Genomic DNA, 16,609 nt, shown 5'->3' with positions numbered 1-16,609 from the left:
ATTGACAATTCGTCACGTTAGCGCGAACGCATTCCTGAGTTCCAAAACTTATGAGCCGGAAGGACGCGCTTCGTGTATTTTTGTTGTTGTTGTGAGATTTATAAATTTATTTATTAACATTACACCGTTACAAGCTAACAACTTTACAACATAAAACACGAACAGAATTGCAATTGTAAGCACTTCCTTCCGCAATCCGACGTGCCAGCAGAGCGACTGCCGAATTAGCGGGCGCGCCGCCGTGTGTGTGAGACGCGCAGCTTCTCGTTGCACCCTCCTGTCATCCGCTTGGCGCGTGCAGCCTTCGACACTCGCGGAAGACGCATCTTGTCCCTGGTGTCCAGCGCAGGAGGGCTGGCGCGCGGCCGACCGGCGTATGGCCTGTGCGGGGTGTGGCAGAGTGTTGTTGGAGGGCGCCACTGCTGGCGATGTGAGCTTCTTCGCCTCGCCTCGCCTCGCCTCGCCTCGCCTCAGACGAGGTGTTTGCGTAATTTGCAGTGCATTCGCACCATTCCTGTCCCTGTCCCCGTCCCGACTTGTCCCGACTTTGCTCGACTGCCGCTCGCTGCCGCTCGGGTCGTGGCCCATATAACAGCGCAAGCACAAGAAACGTCTGCAGGAGATGAGGAGACGAGACGAGACGACTAAAGAATAAATTTATAATTACATATCGAAGTGGGAATTGTACACCGCTACACAACAACAGGCGCTGACGTATTTCAGAACATATCTGCCGATTCGTACTGTTTTGTCGTTTTCAAAGACTTCCTGGCGAACTTGGTTAGCACAATCTCCCTCAAACTGAGATATTTACTGCAATTTCGCACCTTATGGTCATTACAGTAGATTAAAATGCTTAAGCAAGAATCTTTGTCACAACAGAACGGTGGTATGGAAAGAAGGCGGTATAAAAAAAAAAAAAAGTAAATGAAAGGGAGCCAACAGCACGTGGTGTTCCCAGGTGGTCACCCATCCAAGTACTAACCACGCCCGATGTTGCTTAACTTCGGTTATCGGACGAGAACCGGTGTACTCAACATGGTATGGCCGTTGGCGCCCATATAATGTAGGCGCATGGCAGAATTCGCATTCGGTTCTTATCCCAACACACACAAAATCATACTTTTCGGTCGAAAGCAGCCGCATTCTTTTTTATTGACAATTCGTCACGTTAGCGCGAACGCATTCCTGAGTTCCAAAACTTATGAGCCGGAAGGACGCGCTTCGTGTATTTTTGTTGTTGTTGTGAGATTTATAAATTTATTTATTAACATTACACCGTTACAAGCTAACAACTTTACAACATAAAACACGAACAGAATTGCAATTGTAAGCACTTCCTTCCGCAATCCGACGTGCCAGCAGAGCGACTGCCGAATTAGCGGGCGCGCCGCCGTGTGTGTGAGACGCGCAGCTTCTCGTTGCACCTCCTGTCATCCGCTTGGCGCGTGCAGCCTTCGACACTCGCGGAAGACGCATCTTGTCCCTGGTGTCCAGCGCAGGAGGGCTGGCGCGCGGCCGACCGGCGTATGGCCTGTGCGGGGTGTGGCAGAGTGTTGTTGGAGGGCGCCACTGCTGGCGATGTGAGCTTCTTCGCCTCGCCTCGCCTCGCCTCGCCTCGCCTCAGACGAGGTGTTTGCGTAATTTGCAGTGCATTCGCACCATTCCTGTCCCTGTCCCCGTCCCGACTTGTCCCGACTTTGCTCGACTGCCGCTCGCTGCCGCTCGGGTCGTGGCCCATATAACAGCGCAAGCACAAGAAACGTCTGCAGGAGATGAGGAGACGAGACGAGACGACTAAAGAATAAATTTATAATTACATATCGAAGTGGGAATTGTACACCGCTACACAACAACAGGCGCTGACGTATTTCAGAACATATCTGCCGATTCGTACTGTTTTGTCGTTTTCAAAGACTTCCTGGCGAACTTGGTTAGCACAATCTCCCTCAAACTGAGATATTTACTGCAATTTCGCACCTTATGGTCATTACAGTAGATTAAAATGCTTAAGCAAGAATCTTTGTCACAACAGAACGGTGGTATGGAAAGAAGGCGGTATAAAAAAAAAAAAAAGTAAATGAAAGGGAGCCAACAGCACGTGGTGTTCCCAGGTGGTCACCCATCCAAGTACTAACCACGCCCGATGTTGCTTAACTTCGGTTATCGGACGAGAACCGGTGTACTCAACATGGTATGGCCGTTGGCGCCCATATAATGTAGGCGCATGGCAGAATTCGCATTCGGTTCTTATCCCAACACACACAAAATCATACTTTTCGGTCGAAAGCAGCCGCATTCTTTTTTATTGACAATTCGTCACGTTAGCGCGAACGCATTCCTGAGTTCCAAAACTTATGAGCCGGAAGGACGCGCTTCGTGTATTTTTGTTGTTGTTGTGAGATTTATAAATTTATTTATTAACATTACACCGTTACAAGCTAACAACTTTACAACATAAAACACGAACAGAATTGCAATTGTAAGCACTTCCTTCCGCAATCCGACGTGCCAGCAGAGCGACTGCCGAATTAGCGGGCGCGCCGCCGTGTGTGTGAGACGCGCAGCTTCTCGTTGCACCTCCTGTCATCCGCTTGGCGCGTGCAGCCTTCGACACTCGCGGAAGACGCATCTTGTCCCTGGTGTCCAGCGCAGGAGGGCTGGCGCGCGGCCGACCGGCGTATGGCCTGTGCGGGGTGTGGCAGAGTGTTGTTGGAGGGCGCCACTGCTGGCGATGTGAGCTTCTTCGCCTCGCCTCGCCTCGCCTCGCCTCAGACGAGGTGTTTGCGTAATTTGCAGTGCATTCGCACCATTCCTGTCCCTGTCCCCGTCCCGACTTGTCCCGACTTTGCTCGACTGCCGCTCGCTGCCGCTCGGGTCGTGGCCCATATAACAGCGCAAGCACAAGAAACGTCTGCAGGAGATGAGGAGACGAGACGAGACGACTAAAGAATAAATTTATAATTACATATCGAAGTGGGAATTGTACACCGCTACACAACAACAGGCGCTGACGTATTTCAGAACATATCTGCCGATTCGTACTGTTTTGTCGTTTTCAAAGACTTCCTGGCGAACTTGGTTAGCACAATCTCCCTCAAACTGAGATATTTACTGCAATTTCGCACCTTATGGTCATTACAGTAGATTAAAATGCTTAAGCAAGAATCTTTGTCACAACAGAACGGTGGTATGGAAAGAAGGCGGTATAAAAAAAAAAAAAGTAAATGAAAGGGAGCCAACAGCACGTGGTGTTCCCAGGTGGTCACCCATCCAAGTACTAACCACGCCCGATGTTGCTTAACTTCGGTTATCGGACGAGAACCGGTGTACTCAACATGGTATGGCCGTTGGCGCCCATATAATGTAGGCGCATGGCAGAATTCGCATTCGGTTCTTATCCCAACACACACAAAATCATACTTTTCGGTCGAAAGCAGCCGCATTCTTTTTTATTGACAATTCGTCACGTTAGCGCGAACGCATTCCTGAGTTCCAAAACTTATGAGCCGGAAGGACGCGCTTCGTGTATTTTTGTTGTTGTTGTGAGATTTATAAATTTATTTATTAACATTACACCGTTACAAGCTAACAACTTTACAACATAAAACACGAACAGAATTGCAATTGTAAGCACTTCCTTCCGCAATCCGACGTGCCAGCAGAGCGACTGCCGAATTAGCGGGCGCGCCGCCGTGTGTGTGAGACGCGCAGCTTCTCGTTGCACCTCCTGTCATCCGCTTGGCGCGTGCAGCCTTCGACACTCGCGGAAGACGCATCTTGTCCCTGGTGTCCAGCGCAGGAGGGCTGGCGCGCGGCCGACCGGCGTATGGCCTGTGCGGGGTGTGGCAGAGTGTTGTTGGAGGGCGCCACTGCTGGCGATGTGAGCTTCTTCGCCTCGCCTCGCCTCGCCTCGCCTCAGACGAGGTGTTTGCGTAATTTGCAGTGCATTCGCACCATTCCTGTCCCTGTCCCCGTCCCGACTTGTCCCGACTTTGCTCGACTGCCGCTCGCTGCCGCTCGGGTCGTGGCCCATATAACAGCGCAAGCACAAGAAACGTCTGCAGGAGATGAGGAGACGAGACGAGACGACTAAAGAATAAATTTATAATTACATATCGAAGTGGGAATTGTACACCGCTACACAACAACAGGCGCTGACGTATTTCAGAACATATCTGCCGATTCGTACTGTTTTGTCGTTTTCAAAGACTTCCTGGCGAACTTGGTTAGCACAATCTCCCTCAAACTGAGATATTTACTGCAATTTCGCACCTTATGGTCATTACAGTAGATTAAAATGCTTAAGCAAGAATCTTTGTCACAACAGAACGGTGGTATGGAAAGAAGGCGGTATAAAAAAAAAAAAAAGTAAATGAAAGGGAGCCAACAGCACGTGGTGTTCCCAGGTGGTCACCCATCCAAGTACTAACCACGCCCGATGTTGCTTAACTTCGGTTATCGGACGAGAACCGGTGTACTCAACATGGTATGGCCGTTGGCGCCCATATAATGTAGGCGCATGGCAGAATTCGCATTCGGTTCTTATCCCAACACACACAAAATCATACTTTTCGGTCGAAAGCAGCCGCATTCTTTTTTATTGACAATTCGTCACGTTAGCGCGAACGCATTCCTGAGTTCCAAAACTTATGAGCCGGAAGGACGCGCTTCGTGTATTTTTGTTGTTGTTGTGAGATTTATAAATTTATTTATTAACATTACACCGTTACAAGCTAACAACTTTACAACATAAAACACGAACAGAATTGCAATTGTAAGCACTTCCTTCCGCAATCCGACGTGCCAGCAGAGCGACTGCCGAATTAGCGGGCGCGCCGCCGTGTGTGTGAGACGCGCAGCTTCTCGTTGCACCTCCTGTCATCCGCTTGGCGCGTGCAGCCTTCGACACTCGCGGAAGACGCATCTTGTCCCTGGTGTCCAGCGCAGGAGGGCTGGCGCGCGGCCGACCGGCGTATGGCCTGTGCGGGGTGTGGCAGAGTGTTGTTGGAGGGCGCCACTGCTGGCGATGTGAGCTTCTTCGCCTCGCCTCGCCTCGCCTCGCCTCGCCTCAGACGAGGTGTTTGCGTAATTTGCAGTGCATTCGCACCATTCCTGTCCCTGTCCCCGTCCCGACTTGTCCCGACTTTGCTCGACTGCCGCTCGCTGCCGCTCGGGTCGTGGCCCATATAACAGCGCAAGCACAAGAAACGTCTGCAGGAGATGAGGAGACGAGACGAGACGACTAAAGAATAAATTTATAATTACATATCGAAGTGGGAATTGTACACCGCTACACAACAACAGGCGCTGACGTATTTCAGAACATATCTGCCGATTCGTACTGTTTTGTCGTTTTCAAAGACTTCCTGGCGAACTTGGTTAGCACAATCTCCCTCAAACTGAGATATTTACTGCAATTTCGCACCTTATGGTCATTACAGTAGATTAAAATGCTTAAGCAAGAATCTTTGTCACAACAGAACGGTGGTATGGAAAGAAGGCGGTATAAAAAAAAAAAAAAGTAAATGAAAGGGAGCCAACAGCACGTGGTGTTCCCAGGTGGTCACCCATCCAAGTACTAACCACGCCCGATGTTGCTTAACTTCGGTTATCGGACGAGAACCGGTGTACTCAACATGGTATGGCCGTTGGCGCCCATATAATGTAGGCGCATGGCAGAATTCGCATTCGGTTCTTATCCCAACACACACAAAATCATACTTTTCGGTCGAAAGCAGCCGCATTCTTTTTTATTGACAATTCGTCACGTTAGCGCGAACGCATTCCTGAGTTCCAAAACTTATGAGCCGGAAGGACGCGCTTCGTGTATTTTTGTTGTTGTTGTGAGATTTATAAATTTATTTATTAACATTACACCGTTACAAGCTAACAACTTTACAACATAAAACACGAACAGAATTGCAATTGTAAGCACTTCCTTCCGCAATCCGACGTGCCAGCAGAGCGACTGCCGAATTAGCGGGCGCGCCGCCGTGTGTGTGAGACGCGCAGCTTCTCGTTGCACCTCCTGTCATCCGCTTGGCGCGTGCAGCCTTCGACACTCGCGGAAGACGCATCTGGTGTCCAGCGCAGGAGGGCTGGCGCGCGGCCGACCGGCGTATGGCCTGTGCGGGGTGTGGCAGAGTGTTGTTGGAGGGCGCCACTGCTGGCGATGTGAGCTTCTTCGCCTCGCCTCGCCTCGCCTCGCCTCAGACGAGGTGTTTGCGTAATTTGCAGTGCATTCGCACCATTCCTGTCCCTGTCCCCGTCCCGACTTGTCCCGACTTTGCTCGACTGCCGCTCGCTGCCGCTCGGGTCGTGGCCCATATAACAGCGCAAGCACAAGAAACGTCTGCAGGAGATGAGGAGACGAGACGAGACGACTAAAGAATAAATTTATAATTACATATCGAAGTGGGAATTGTACACCGCTACACAACAACAGGCGCTGACGTATTTCAGAACATATCTGCCGATTCGTACTGTTTTGTCGTTTTCAAAGACTTCCTGGCGAACTTGGTTAGCACAATCTCCCTCAAACTGAGATATTTACTGCAATTTCGCACCTTATGGTCATTACAGTAGATTAAAATGCTTAAGCAAGAATCTTTGTCACAACAGAACGGTGGTATGGAAAGAAGGCGGTATAAAAAAAAAAAAAAGTAAATGAAAGGGAGCCAACAGCACGTGGTGTTCCCAGGTGGTCACCCATCCAAGTACTAACCACGCCCGATGTTGCTTAACTTCGGTTATCGGACGAGAACCGGTGTACTCAACATGGTATGGCCGTTGGCGCCCATATAATGTAGGCGCATGGCAGAATTCGCATTCGGTTCTTATCCCAACACACACAAAATCATACTTTTCGGTCGAAAGCAGCCGCATTCTTTTTTATTGACAATTCGTCACGTTAGCGCGAACGCATTCCTGAGTTCCAAAACTTATGAGCCGGAAGGACGCGCTTCGTGTATTTTTGTTGTTGTTGTGAGATTTATAAATTTATTTATTAACATTACACCGTTACAAGCTAACAACTTTACAACATAAAACACGAACAGAATTGCAATTGTAAGCACTTCCTTCCGCAATCCGACGTGCCAGCAGAGCGACTGCCGAATTAGCGGGCGCGCCGCCGTGTGTGTGAGACGCGCAGCTTCTCGTTGCACCTCCTGTCATCCGCTTGGCGCGTGCAGCCTTCGACACTCGCGGAAGACGCATCTTGTCCCTGGTGTCCAGCGCAGGAGGGCTGGCGCGCGGCCGACCGGCGTATGGCCTGTGCGGGGTGTGGCAGAGTGTTGTTGGAGGGCGCCACTGCTGGCGATGTGAGCTTCTTCGCCTCGCCTCGCCTCGCCTCGCCTCGCCTCAGACGAGGTGTTTGCGTAATTTGCAGTGCATTCGCACCATTCCTGTCCCTGTCCCCGTCCCGACTTGTCCCGACTTTGCTCGACTGCCGCTCGCTGCCGCTCGGGTCGTGGCCCATATAACAGCGCAAGCACAAGAAACGTCTGCAGGAGATGAGGAGACGAGACGAGACGACTAAAGAATAAATTTATAATTACATATCGAAGTGGGAATTGTACACCGCTACACAACAACAGGCGCTGACGTATTTCAGAACATATCTGCCGATTCGTACTGTTTTGTCGTTTTCAAAGACTTCCTGGCGAACTTGGTTAGCACAATCTCCCTCAAACTGAGATATTTACTGCAATTTCGCACCTTATGGTCATTACAGTAGATTAAAATGCTTAAGCAAGAATCTTTGTCACAACAGAACGGTGGTATGGAAAGAAGGCGGTATAAAAAAAAAAAAAAGTAAATGAAAGGGAGCCAACAGCACGTGGTGTTCCCAGGTGGTCACCCATCCAAGTACTAACCACGCCCGATGTTGCTTAACTTCGGTTATCGGACGAGAACCGGTGTACTCAACATGGTATGGCCGTTGGCGCCCATATAATGTAGGCGCATGGCAGAATTCGCATTCGGTTCTTATCCCAACACACACAAAATCATACTTTTCGGTCGAAAGCAGCCGCATTCTTTTTTATTGACAATTCGTCACGTTAGCGCGAACGCATTCCTGAGTTCCAAAACTTATGAGCCGGAAGGACGCGCTTCGTGTATTTTTGTTGTTGTTGTGAGATTTATAAATTTATTTATTAACATTACACCGTTACAAGCTAACAACTTTACAACATAAAACACGAACAGAATTGCAATTGTAAGCACTTCCTTCCGCAATCCGACGTGCCAGCAGAGCGACTGCCGAATTAGCGGGCGCGCCGCCGTGTGTGTGAGACGCGCAGCTTCTCGTTGCACCTCCTGTCATCCGCTTGGCGCGTGCAGCCTTCGACACTCGCGGAAGACGCATCTTGTCCCTGGTGTCCAGCGCAGGAGGGCTGGCGCGCGGCCGACCGGCGTATGGCCTGTGCGGGGTGTGGCAGAGTGTTGTTGGAGGGCGCCACTGCTGGCGATGTGAGCTTCTTCGCCTCGCCTCGCCTCGCCTCGCCTCGCCTCAGACGAGGTGTTTGCGTAATTTGCAGTGCATTCGCACCATTCCTGTCCCTGTCCCCGTCCCGACTTGTCCCGACTTTGCTCGACTGCCGCTCGCTGCCGCTCGGGTCGTGGCCCATATAACAGCGCAAGCACAAGAAACGTCTGCAGGAGATGAGGAGACGAGACGAGACGACTAAAGAATAAATTTATAATTACATATCGAAGTGGGAATTGTACACCGCTACACAACAACAGGCGCTGACGTATTTCAGAACATATCTGCCGATTCGTACTGTTTTGTCGTTTTCAAAGACTTCCTGGCGAACTTGGTTAGCACAATCTCCCTCAAACTGAGATATTTACTGCAATTTCGCACCTTATGGTCATTACAGTAGATTAAAATGCTTAAGCAAGAATCTTTGTCACAACAGAACGGTGGTATGGAAAGAAGGCGGTATAAAAAAAAAAAAAGTAAATGAAAGGGAGCCAACAGCACGTGGTGTTCCCAGGTGGTCACCCATCCAAGTACTAACCACGCCCGATGTTGCTTAACTTCGGTTATCGGACGAGAACCGGTGTACTCAACATGGTATGGCCGTTGGCGCCCATATAATGTAGGCGCATGGCAGAATTCGCATTCGGTTCTTATCCCAACACACACAAAATCATACTTTTCGGTCGAAAGCAGCCGCATTCTTTTTTATTGACAATTCGTCACGTTAGCGCGAACGCATTCCTGAGTTCCAAAACTTATGAGCCGGAAGGACGCGCTTCGTGTATTTTTGTTGTTGTTGTGAGATTTATAAATTTATTTATTAACATTACACCGTTACAAGCTAACAACTTTACAACATAAAACACGAACAGAATTGCAATTGTAAGCACTTCCTTCCGCAATCCGACGTGCCAGCAGAGCGACTGCCGAATTAGCGGGCGCGCCGCCGTGTGTGTGAGACGCGCAGCTTCTCGTTGCACCTCCTGTCATCCGCTTGGCGCGTGCAGCCTTCGACACTCGCGGAAGACGCATCTTGTCCCTGGTGTCCAGCGCAGGAGGGCTGGCGCGCGGCCGACCGGCGTATGGCCTGTGCGGGGTGTGGCAGAGTGTTGTTGGAGGGCGCCACTGCTGGCGATGTGAGCTTCTTCGCCTCGCCTCGCCTCGCCTCGCCTCAGACGAGGTGTTTGCGTAATTTGCAGTGCATTCGCACCATTCCTGTCCCTGTCCCCGTCCCGACTTGTCCCGACTTTGCTCGACTGCCGCTCGCTGCCGCTCGGGTCGTGGCCCATATAACAGCGCAAGCACAAGAAACGTCTGCAGGAGATGAGGAGACGAGACGAGACGACTAAAGAATAAATTTATAATTACATATCGAAGTGGGAATTGTACACCGCTACACAACAACAGGCGCTGACGTATTTCAGAACATATCTGCCGATTCGTACTGTTTTGTCGTTTTCAAAGACTTCCTGGCGAACTTGGTTAGCACAATCTCCCTCAAACTGAGATATTTACTGCAATTTCGCACCTTATGGTCATTACAGTAGATTAAAATGCTTAAGCAAGAATCTTTGTCACAACAGAACGGTGGTATGGAAAGAAGGCGGTATAAAAAAAAAAAAAAGTAAATGAAAGGGAGCCAACAGCACGTGGTGTTCCCAGGTGGTCACCCATCCAAGTACTAACCACGCCCGATGTTGCTTAACTTCGGTTATCGGACGAGAACCGGTGTACTCAACATGGTATGGCCGTTGGCGCCCATATAATGTAGGCGCATGGCAGAATTCGCATTCGGTTCTTATCCCAACACACACAAAATCATACTTTTCGGTCGAAAGCAGCCGCATTCTTTTTTATTGACAATTCGTCACGTTAGCGCGAACGCATTCCTGAGTTCCAAAACTTATGAGCCGGAAGGACGCGCTTCGTGTATTTTTGTTGTTGTTGTGAGATTTATAAATTTATTTATTAACATTACACCGTTACAAGCTAACAACTTTACAACATAAAACACGAACAGAATTGCAATTGTAAGCACTTCCTTCCGCAATCCGACGTGCCAGCAGAGCGACTGCCGAATTAGCGGGCGCGCCGCCGTGTGTGTGAGACGCGCAGCTTCTCGTTGCACCTCCTGTCATCCGCTTGGCGCGTGCAGCCTTCGACACTCGCGGAAGACGCATCTTGTCCCTGGTGTCCAGCGCAGGAGGGCTGGCGCGCGGCCGACCGGCGTATGGCCTGTGCGGGGTGTGGCAGAGTGTTGTTGGCGGGCGCCACTGCTGGCGATGTGAGCTTCTTCGCCTCGCCTCGCCTCGCCTCGCCTCGCCTCAGACGAGGTGTTTGCGTAATTTGCAGTGCATTCGCACCATTCCTGTCCCTGTCCCCGTCCCGACTTGTCCCGACTTTGCTCGACTGCCGCTCGCTGCCGCTCGGGTCGTGGCCCATATAACAGCGCAAGCACAAGAAACGTCTGCAGGAGATGAGGAGACGAGACGAGACGACTAAAGAATAAATTTATAATTACATATCGAAGTGGGAATTGTACACCGCTACACAACAACAGGCGCTGACGTATTTCAGAACATATCTGCCGATTCGTACTGTTTTGTCGTTTTCAAAGACTTCCTGGCGAACTTGGTTAGCACAATCTCCCTCAAACTGAGATATTTACTGCAATTTCGCACCTTATGGTCATTACAGTAGATTAAAATGCTTAAGCAAGAATCTTTGTCACAACAGAACGGTGGTATGGAAAGAAGGCGGTATAAAAAAAAAAAAAAGTAAATGAAAGGGAGCCAACAGCACGTGGTGTTCCCAGGTGGTCACCCATCCAAGTACTAACCACGCCCGATGTTGCTTAACTTCGGTTATCGGACGAGAACCGGTGTACTCAACATGGTATGGCCGTTGGCGCCCATATAATGTAGGCGCATGGCAGAATTCGCATTCGGTTCTTATCCCAACACACACAAAATCATACTTTTCGGTCGAAAGCAGCCGCATTCTTTTTTATTGACAATTCGTCACGTTAGCGCGAACGCATTCCTGAGTTCCAAAACTTATGAGCCGGAAGGACGCGCTTCGTGTATTTTTGTTGTTGTTGTGAGATTTATAAATTTATTTATTAACATTACACCGTTACAAGCTAACAACTTTACAACATAAAACACGAACAGAATTGCAATTGTAAGCACTTCCTTCCGCAATCCGACGTGCCAGCAGAGCGACTGCCGAATTAGCGGGCGCGCCGCCGTGTGTGTGAGACGCGCAGCTTCTCGTTGCACCTCCTGTCATCCGCTTGGCGCGTGCAGCCTTCGACACTCGCGGAAGACGCATCTTGTCCCTGGTGTCCAGCGCAGGAGGGCTGGCGCGCGGCCGACCGGCGTATGGCCTGTGCGGGGTGTGGCAGAGTGTTGTTGGAGGGCGCCACTGCTGGCGATGTGAGCTTCTTCGCCTCGCCTCGCCTCGCCTCGCCTCAGACGAGGTGTTTGCGTAATTTGCAGTGCATTCGCACCATTCCTGTCCCTGTCCCCGTCCCGACTTGTCCCGACTTTGCTCGACTGCCGCTCGCTGCCGCTCGGGTCGTGGCCCATATAACAGCGCAAGCACAAGAAACGTCTGCAGGAGATGAGGAGACGAGACGAGACGACTAAAGAATAAATTTATAATTACATATCGAAGTGGGAATTGTACACCGCTACACAACAACAGGCGCTGACGTATTTCAGAACATATCTGCCGATTCGTACTGTTTTGTCGTTTTCAAAGACTTCCTGGCGAACTTGGTTAGCACAATCTCCCTCAAACTGAGATATTTACTGCAATTTCGCACCTTATGGTCATTACAGTAGATTAAAATGCTTAAGCAAGAATCTTTGTCACAACAGAACGGTGGTATGGAAAGAAGGCGGTATAAAAAAAAAAAAAAAGTAAATGAAAGGGAGCCAACAGCACGTGGTGTTCCCAGGTGGTCACCCATCCAAGTACTAACCACGCCCGATGTTGCTTAACTTCGGTTATCGGACGAGAACCGGTGTACTCAACATGGTATGGCCGTTGGCGCCCATATAATGTAGGCGCATGGCAGAATTCGCATTCGGTTCTTATCCCAACACACACAAAATCATACTTTTCGGTCGAAAGCAGCCGCATTCTTTTTTATTGACAATTCGTCACGTTAGCGCGAACGCATTCCTGAGTTCCAAAACTTATGAGCCGGAAGGACGCGCTTCGTGTATTTTTGTTGTTGTTGTGAGATTTATAAATTTATTTATTAACATTACACCGTTACAAGCTAACAACTTTACAACATAAAACACGAACAGAATTGCAATTGTAAGCACTTCCTTCCGCAATCCGACGTGCCAGCAGAGCGACTGCCGAATTAGCGGGCGCGCCGCCGTGTGTGTGAGACGCGCAGCTTCTCGTTGCACCTCCTGTCATCCGCTTGGCGCGTGCAGCCTTCGACACTCGCGGAAGACGCATCTTGTCCCTGGTGTCCAGCGCAGGAGGGCTGGCGCGCGGCCGACCGGCGTATGGCCTGTGCGGGGTGTGGCAGAGTGTTGTTGGCGGGCGCCACTGCTGGCGATGTGAGCTTCTTCGCCTCGCCTCGCCTCGCCTCGCCTCAGACGAGGTGTTTGCGTAATTTGCAGTGCATTCGCACCATTCCTGTCCCTGTCCCCGTCCCGACTTGTCCCGACTTTGCTCGACTGCCGCTCGCTGCCGCTCGGGTCGTGGCCCATATAACAGCGCAAGCACAAGAAACGTCTGCAGGAGATGAGGAGACGAGACGAGACGACTAAAGAATAAATTTATAATTACATATCGAAGTGGGAATTGTACACCGCTACACAACAACAGGCGCTGACGTATTTCAGAACATATCTGCCGATTCGTACTGTTTTGTCGTTTTCAAAGACTTCCTGGCGAACTTGGTTAGCACAATCTCCCTCAAACTGAGATATTTACTGCAATTTCGCACCTTATGGTCATTACAGTAGATTAAAATGCTTAAGCAAGAATCTTTGTCACAACAGAACGGTGGTATGGAAAGAAGGCGGTATAAAAAAAAAAAAAAGTAAATGAAAGGGAGCCAACAGCACGTGGTGTTCCCAGGTGGTCACCCATCCAAGTACTAACCACGCCCGATGTTGCTTAACTTCGGTTATCGGACGAGAACCGGTGTACTCAACATGGTATGGCCGTTGGCGCCCATATAATGTAGGCGCATGGCAGAATTCGCATTCGGTTCTTATCCCAACACACACAAAATCATACTTTTCGGTCGAAAGCAGCCGCATTCTTTTTTATTGACAATTCGTCACGTTAGCGCGAACGCATTCCTGAGTTCCAAAACTTATGAGCCGGAAGGACGCGCTTCGTGTATTTTTGTTGTTGTTGTGAGATTTATAAATTTATTTATTAACATTACACCGTTACAAGCTAACAACTTTACAACATAAAACACGAACAGAATTGCAATTGTAAGCACTTCCTTCCGCAATCCGACGTGCCAGCAGAGCGACTGCCGAATTAGCGGGCGCGCCGCCGTGTGTGTGAGACGCGCAGCTTCTCGTTGCACCTCCTGTCATCCGCTTGGCGCGTGCAGCCTTCGACACTCGCGGAAGACGCATCTTGTCCCTGGTGTCCAGCGCAGGAGGGCTGGCGCGCGGCCGACCGGCGTATGGCCTGTGCGGGGTGTGGCAGAGTGTTGTTGGAGGGCGCCACTGCTGGCGATGTGAGCTTCTTCGCCTCGCCTCGCCTCGCCTCGCCTCAGACGAGGTGTTTGCGTAATTTGCAGTGCATTCGCACCATTCCTGTCCCTGTCCCCGTCCCGACTTGTCCCGACTTTGCTCGACTGCCGCTCGCTGCCGCTCGGGTCGTGGCCCATATAACAGCGCAAGCACAAGAAACGTCTGCAGGAGATGAGGAGACGAGACGAGACGACTAAAGAATAAATTTATAATTACATATCGAAGTGGGAATTGTACACCGCTACACAACAACAGGCGCTGACGTATTTCAGAACATATCTGCCGATTCGTACTGTTTTGTCGTTTTCAAAGACTTCCTGGCGAACTTGGTTAGCACAATCTCCCTCAAACTGAGATATTTACTGCAATTTCGCACCTTATGGTCATTACAGTAGATTAAAATGCTTAAGCAAGAATCTTTGTCACAACAGAACGGTGGTATGGAAAGAAGGCGGTATAAAAAAAAAAAAAAGTAAATGAAAGGGAGCCAACAGCACGTGGTGTTCCCAGGTGGTCACCCATCCAAGTACTAACCACGCCCGATGTTGCTTAACTTCGGTTATCGGACGAGAACCGGTGTACTCAACATGGTATGGCCGTTGGCGCCCATATAATGTAGGCGCATGGCAGAATTCGCATTCGGTTCTTATCCCAACACACACAAAATCATACTTTTCGGTCGAAAGCAGCCGCATTCTTTTTTATTGACAATTCGTCACGTTAGCGCGAACGCATTCCTGAGTTCCAAAACTTATGAGCCGGAAGGACGCGCTTCGTGTATTTTTGTTGTTGTTGTGAGATTTATAAATTTATTTATTAACATTACACCGTTACAAGCTAACAACTTTACAACATAAAACACGAACAGAATTGCAATTGTAAGCACTTCCTTCCGCAATCCGACGTGCCAGCAGAGCGACTGCCGAATTAGCGGGCGCGCCGCCGTGTGTGTGAGACGCGCAGCTTCTCGTTGCACCTCCTGTCATCCGCTTGGCGCGTGCAGCCTTCGACACTCGCGGAAGACGCATCTTGTCCCTGGTGTCCAGCGCAGGAGGGCTGGCGCGCGGCCGACCGGCGTATGGCCTGTGCGGGGTGTGGCAGAGTGTTGTTGGAGGGCGCCACTGCTGGCGATGTGAGCTTCTTCGCCTCGCCTCGCCTCGCCTCGCCTCGCCTCAGACGAGGTGTTTGCGTAATTTGCAGTGCATTCGCACCATTCCTGTCCCTGTCCCCGTCCCGACTTGTCCCGACTTTGCTCGACTGCCGCTCGCTGCCGCTCGGGTCGTGGCCCATATAACAGCGCAAGCACAAGAAACGTCTGCAGGAGATGAGGAGACGAGACGAGACGACTAAAGAATAAATTTATAATTACATATCGAAGTGGGAATTGTACACCGCTACACAACAACAGGCGCTGACGTATTTCAGAACATATCTGCCGATTCGTACTGTTTTGTCGTTTTCAAAGACTTCCTGGCGAACTTGGTTAGCACAATCTCCCTCAAACTGAGATATTTACTGCAATTTCGCACCTTATGGTCATTACAGTAGATTAAAATGCTTAAGCAAGAATCTTTGTCACAACAGAACGGTGGTATGGAAAGAAGGCGGTATAAAAAAAAAAAAAAGTAAATGAAAGGGAGCCAACAGCACGTGGTGTTCCCAGGTGGTCACCCATCCAAGTACTAACCACGCCCGATGTTGCTTAACTTCGGTTATCGGACGAGAACCGGTGTACTCAACATGGTATGGCCGTTGGCGCCCATATAATGTAGGCGCATGGCAGAATTCGCATTCGGTTCTTATCCCAACACACACAAAATCATACTTTTCGGTCGAAAGCAGCCGCATTCTTTTTTATTGACAATTCGTCACGTTAGCGCGAACGCATTCCTGAGTTCCAAAACTTATGAGCCGGAAGGACGCGCTTCGTGTATTTTTGTTGTTGTTGTGAGATTTATAAATTTATTTATTAACATTACACCGTTACAAGCTAACAACTTTACAACATAAAACACGAACAGAATTGCAATTGTAAGCACTTCCTTCCGCAATCCGACGTGCCAGCAGAGCGACTGCCGAATTAGCGGGCGCGCCGCCGTGTGTGTGAGACGCGCAGCTTCTCGTTGCACCTCCTGTCATCCGCTTGGCGCGTGCAGCCTTCGACACTCGCGGAAGACGCATCTTGTCCCTGGTGTCCAGCGCAGGAGGGCTGGCGCGCGGCCGACCGGCGTATGGCCTGTGCGGGGTGTGGCAGAGTGTTGTTGGAGGGCGCCACTGCTGGCGATGTGAGCTTCTTCGCCTCGCCTCGCCTCGCCTCGCCTCAGACGAGGTGTTTGCGTAATTTGCAGTGCATTCGCACCATTCC

At 50.1% G+C, this 16,609-nt stretch overlaps 14 non-coding genes across 14 annotated transcripts; all 14 read right to left on the bottom strand.

Moving 5' to 3' along the window:
* Nucleotides 1-936: 936 nt before the first annotated feature.
* LOC124561007 lies at nucleotides 937-1,055 on the bottom strand. The gene has a single exon (XR_006969475.1). It is a non-coding gene; the product is annotated as a 5S ribosomal RNA (ribosomal RNA).
* A 1,034-nt stretch (nucleotides 1,056-2,089) lies between these two features.
* Nucleotides 2,090-2,208, bottom strand: LOC124561006. The gene has a single exon (XR_006969474.1). It is a non-coding gene; the product is annotated as a 5S ribosomal RNA (ribosomal RNA).
* Nucleotides 2,209-3,236: 1,028 nt separating this feature from the next.
* On the bottom strand, nucleotides 3,237-3,355 carry LOC124561004. The gene has a single exon (XR_006969473.1). It is a non-coding gene; the product is annotated as a 5S ribosomal RNA (ribosomal RNA).
* A 1,029-nt stretch (nucleotides 3,356-4,384) lies between these two features.
* LOC124561003 lies at nucleotides 4,385-4,503 on the bottom strand. Its single transcript, XR_006969472.1, has one exon. It is a non-coding gene; the product is annotated as a 5S ribosomal RNA (ribosomal RNA).
* A 1,034-nt stretch (nucleotides 4,504-5,537) lies between these two features.
* LOC124561002 lies at nucleotides 5,538-5,656 on the bottom strand. The gene has a single exon (XR_006969471.1). It is a non-coding gene; the product is annotated as a 5S ribosomal RNA (ribosomal RNA).
* A 1,022-nt stretch (nucleotides 5,657-6,678) lies between these two features.
* LOC124561001 lies at nucleotides 6,679-6,797 on the bottom strand. The gene has a single exon (XR_006969470.1). It is a non-coding gene; the product is annotated as a 5S ribosomal RNA (ribosomal RNA).
* A 1,034-nt stretch (nucleotides 6,798-7,831) lies between these two features.
* On the bottom strand, nucleotides 7,832-7,950 carry LOC124561000. Its single transcript, XR_006969469.1, has one exon. It is a non-coding gene; the product is annotated as a 5S ribosomal RNA (ribosomal RNA).
* A 1,033-nt stretch (nucleotides 7,951-8,983) lies between these two features.
* On the bottom strand, nucleotides 8,984-9,102 carry LOC124560999. The gene has a single exon (XR_006969468.1). It is a non-coding gene; the product is annotated as a 5S ribosomal RNA (ribosomal RNA).
* A 1,029-nt stretch (nucleotides 9,103-10,131) lies between these two features.
* On the bottom strand, nucleotides 10,132-10,250 carry LOC124560997. The gene has a single exon (XR_006969466.1). It is a non-coding gene; the product is annotated as a 5S ribosomal RNA (ribosomal RNA).
* A 1,034-nt stretch (nucleotides 10,251-11,284) lies between these two features.
* LOC124560996 lies at nucleotides 11,285-11,403 on the bottom strand. The gene has a single exon (XR_006969465.1). It is a non-coding gene; the product is annotated as a 5S ribosomal RNA (ribosomal RNA).
* A 1,030-nt stretch (nucleotides 11,404-12,433) lies between these two features.
* LOC124560995 lies at nucleotides 12,434-12,552 on the bottom strand. Its single transcript, XR_006969464.1, has one exon. It is a non-coding gene; the product is annotated as a 5S ribosomal RNA (ribosomal RNA).
* Nucleotides 12,553-13,581: 1,029 nt separating this feature from the next.
* On the bottom strand, nucleotides 13,582-13,700 carry LOC124560993. Its single transcript, XR_006969463.1, has one exon. It is a non-coding gene; the product is annotated as a 5S ribosomal RNA (ribosomal RNA).
* A 1,029-nt stretch (nucleotides 13,701-14,729) lies between these two features.
* On the bottom strand, nucleotides 14,730-14,848 carry LOC124560992. The gene has a single exon (XR_006969462.1). It is a non-coding gene; the product is annotated as a 5S ribosomal RNA (ribosomal RNA).
* Nucleotides 14,849-15,882: 1,034 nt separating this feature from the next.
* LOC124560991 lies at nucleotides 15,883-16,001 on the bottom strand. The gene has a single exon (XR_006969461.1). It is a non-coding gene; the product is annotated as a 5S ribosomal RNA (ribosomal RNA).
* Nucleotides 16,002-16,609: the final 608 nt, after the last annotated feature.

This window comes from Schistocerca americana, unplaced genomic scaffold (genome assembly GCF_021461395.2).
Source record: "Schistocerca americana isolate TAMUIC-IGC-003095 unplaced genomic scaffold, iqSchAmer2.1 HiC_scaffold_1128, whole genome shotgun sequence".
In the NCBI taxonomy this organism is placed as follows: domain Eukaryota; kingdom Metazoa; phylum Arthropoda; class Insecta; order Orthoptera; family Acrididae; genus Schistocerca; species Schistocerca americana.
The sequence above is the reverse complement of the archived record's forward strand: the minus strand, read 5'-3'. Positions and strand labels throughout refer to the sequence as shown.